The sequence below is a fragment of the Phoxinus phoxinus genome (assembly GCF_949152265.1).
Source record: "Phoxinus phoxinus genome assembly, chromosome: 21".
NCBI classification, from domain to species: Eukaryota; Metazoa; Chordata; class Actinopteri; order Cypriniformes; family Leuciscidae; genus Phoxinus; species Phoxinus phoxinus.
Genome location: NC_136896.1, coordinates 13,900,928 through 13,904,784, shown reverse-complemented (window position 1 = coordinate 13,904,784; position 3,857 = coordinate 13,900,928). Strand labels below are relative to the sequence as shown.

At 40.1% G+C, this 3,857-nt stretch overlaps 1 protein-coding gene across 22 annotated transcripts in view; it reads left to right on the top strand.

Annotated features, from left to right (window-relative positions):
* Positions 1-979: 979 nt before the first annotated feature.
* nrxn1a (neurexin 1a) overlaps positions 980-3,857 on the top strand; it is a 169,231-nt gene continuing 166,353 nt past the window's right edge. For all 22 annotated transcript variants that reach the window (XM_079594939.1, XM_079594941.1, XM_079594938.1 and 19 more), the window contains exon 1: positions 980-1,126. The gene's annotated coding sequence lies outside the window, so the exon portion shown is untranslated. The remainder of the gene's footprint in view (positions 1,127-3,857) is intronic.

Below are 3,857 nucleotides of genomic sequence, written 5' to 3'. Positions count from 1 at the left end.
AAAAGGAGAGACTTTGTGTGGTAATAATCATTATGCCACAAATGCTGTTGAATGAGCTTAAAGGGGGTGTCTAATGATATTTCATGCATTCTGACTTATTTACACTGCTACATGCTAAACATGGCCATTGCTGTGCCAAAAACACTCCTTCAGGGTTCGTATAAGGCTGCGTTCCACTTCACTTTTAGACACACACTCGTGAACTTCCCTAAGCACTTCCCATTCCCTGATACCATTTTGGACATGGGAAGTTTATATGGACAGACCCTCGTCCCCTCGATTTTGACCAAGTCTACTCCGATGTAAACTTCAAGCTGCTCTATATCCCACAATTCAACTTGATTGTGACATCATAGGAGATCTTCCTCAACTGTATTATTTTGAGAATTAATCGCATAATAGTTTTAACATATTATGTTGAGATTTAATCGCATAATACTTGTAGCTACCTTATGTTCACAGTCAAAGGTTATAATATTAATATTTTTCATTTTTATAAAAAAAAAAATTCTCCAACAGCTCATATAGCCTACTTATACGATTTTATATATTCTCCAACAACTTATATGCATATAAATTGGTGCATGAAACAAGTTAATGAGTAAAAAGGGGTTTAAAAAATAAATCAGATCAAGGGCTGCTTAGTGGTTCACTTAAACCTTATTATGCGAAAGTTCTGCCAGTAGTGGGCACTTGTGCAACGTAAGTTTGGCCCTGTATGACGTAATAAAGGGCGGAATTCCTTGTATGGGCACTTCTCCCGGAAGAGCGCGTGCACACATTAGCCAGAGCAAGAGCACGCCCATCAACGTGCTTCGTTCAAAAAATGTGTCAATTTGTTTTTAGACCTCGAAATCATGTCACCAACGTGTGTTTTTGGTTGTGAGGTAGAGTTAACCGTATTCAGCTTGCCAAAGAACCCAAAACAGTGGATGCACTTTGTTTCTCCGGGGCAGCAACGAAGTTGTTCAAGTAACATTAGGCGTGTTTGTTTGTTCCCGGGTTTCAGTGACAAATGTTTTATAAACAAGGCCCAGTTCGACGCTGGATTTTCAGATCGTTTAGTGCTGAATATGGAGCAGTCCCAGCTATAAAAGATACCTGTCATGAGTTGGAACCGCAGGCGGTATAGTAAAACTGCATCAAATGTGTTTTGTTGGCAATTGGCCCGCAAGTGCATAATGTAAACAACACGAATGTATAATGAATCAAAAGTTTTCCACGGATAATGCGATTATGTATTGTGTGTTTATATAGATTTGTTTAGCTGACCACCATACAGTGTCCATTTGTTTATTCTAAAACTACACCGTGCTATTAGCTCCGCCCACGGCACGCCTCCAGGTGCTCGACTGTTTTTGGATTAAATCGGTACAGCTGAGCTGTATCTGTCTTTTATACATCGGATAAAACTAAAGACTCTTCCGAGATATGAAGGATGCAATACTAATCTATAGGTAGCCTACTCAAGATTAACATGAGATTGGCAGAAACTGTGTGTGTAATGTAGCCTACCTTTTAACTTAGTCTTTTCTTCCCTATTGTGATGTAAATCCGAGTGAAACGGCTATTGAGCAAGAACAAATTTAGGATGGGACTTGGCTTTGTCCATTGGGAGTTGATTGGATCGTAGGATTGTTGTCGTTTGCTGTTACTGATGATCTCATATGAGTGACAGGTTAGGTTGACCCCCCTGCGCTGGTAAACACGTCATGCATCAGAGAAAGAGATGTCGCTGCGGGAGGGAGGGGAATATATTTTGATTAAAGATTACAATTGCATATGAATAAATATATAAAAGATGTGCACTGATAAATAATTTATAATAAATAAAACAGTAGCTTTTTCCATAAAAAAAGAATAGGCTAGTTAATTTTGATTTCATGGTGACTTATTATAAACCCATGACTATTTGTCTTCTCTTTAATCATTGGAGAATTTATAAATAGTTTATTTTTGTGCAGCTGGTTGCAGCCTTTTTAACATCGTGACTCAACCGCTCCAAAATCGCTCAGTCCGGAGTTTCTCTCATTAGTGTGTGTAGGGAGTTGGAAAAGATAAAAACCTGGAGTGGAGCTGAAGCCGTGTGATGACACTTTAAACAGGAAGGAGAAATCTGTCTCTGCTCCATTCACACACTGCTCCAGACCGTCTTTCAGTCTGTGCGTTGCTTGGCGACACACACAGCTTGACATTTATTTTGGAACTAATGAAATTAGTGAAGAAGAAATTATACAAACTAAAAAGACTATTTTGCCTGACACGTAAGTTACTGGAAATTAATTGCATATGGTATTACAGCAGCTATGAATATCAGCACGGCTGTGACCTGAGGGCAAGTGCCTACGGCCAAATCAGTCATTCTGATATTATTCTTACATTTATTGTTAAATGACTTAATATATAAATGCACCGTGACAGTTTGAATTACAGTGTTACACGGTAATAACATTACCATGTTACACGTGTTGACGTGTGTATTTTGCCAGTTTAATTGGGCCTAAATGTGTAGTTAAATAGCACTAACCTACTTGTATTATCAAAAACAGATTTACAAAATAAATAGCCAATAAGCTGCATAAAGTAAAATGACTCCTTTACCTACGATATAACCTAACAACTCGCACACTGTACTGCAAAGTGTGACCAAATGCTCTTATTTGTGGCGATCACGGATAAAGCTGTTCCCTCATCTGTATGTGAAGTTGCTAATAACGGTGAGCGCTGTCCAAGGTGCTGCAGCGCGCTCCCGCCCCGCCCGCGCGCTTCCATCACACACTAACCGGGAGACACGTGACGCGATGTGCTGACAGTCCCTGGCAAAGCTCGCCTGAGAAACACATCGCACCTTGTCTTGCACACAGAACAGGGAGCGATATCTTCTATTTTATATACACCGAAGAAATAACAGTTATATTGTAAAATTTCTTAAGCTTGAACCGTTTTGTACTTAATCTTAATTGGTTGTTGGCTCCATTTTTTTATTTTGTTTTTGAAAAATCTATTGGGACTTTGGAGATCCGCATACGCAATTGTATCGCTCCCATTTCTCCTGCTCATTCGACACCGATGCAGTGATTTTTTTTGTGTGTGTTAATCGATGTGGAGGAAATCAACCAGGTTCGTCGGTGAGGTTGATCTGTCAAGGGGCGCAATGGTCCATTTCTCAAGGTAAAATAATTAAGAATTGTGTAAGTGTAATTTGAAGGCGTATTTGAGGTGATGTGCCGATTTCTGAGCGAGTTATGGTTGCGCTCAATGCAGTCACGCGCAGGTGAGATGCTGCAGCTGGGCTTTATTTCTGTATAATTATGCTCTGCAGCCGATTCATTCGTGTTTACTGCTGGCCTTTGCTTCGTCTTAAGCGATATTTGATGACTCCCTATATTTCCTGTCCTCAGCATCTGAAAGTGAACGCGGTAGAGGCGTGTTAAAGGTGTCTCTCTCTCGCTCAGTTTGAGCAGATGGTGGTTGATTATTGGCTATGCTTTGCGCATCTGAGTCATCGCCAACATTAATCAAGGGAAAGCGAAAAAAGATAAAACATTGTGACTGTAACGAAGTTTAGATTTAAAAGCGCATTTGTATTGTAGGATCCCGTTGTTGCGAGACTGTAAATCTGATGCGCGAGGCTATTAGGAGGATTGTGTTTTGTTCCAGACCCCATCTACACTAGGCTACTCATAGCAAGACATTACCGTAATCGTTACGCGAATACGGTAAATAAGACTGCCGTCTGTACATTAATCGCTTATGATATGTTGTGTAAGATCCATCTGTGAAAGGGGTCGGTTGTTATCTTGCTAAGTAGCCCCCGTGTAAACCTGACAGTAAACACATAAGAATTCAAGCATGAA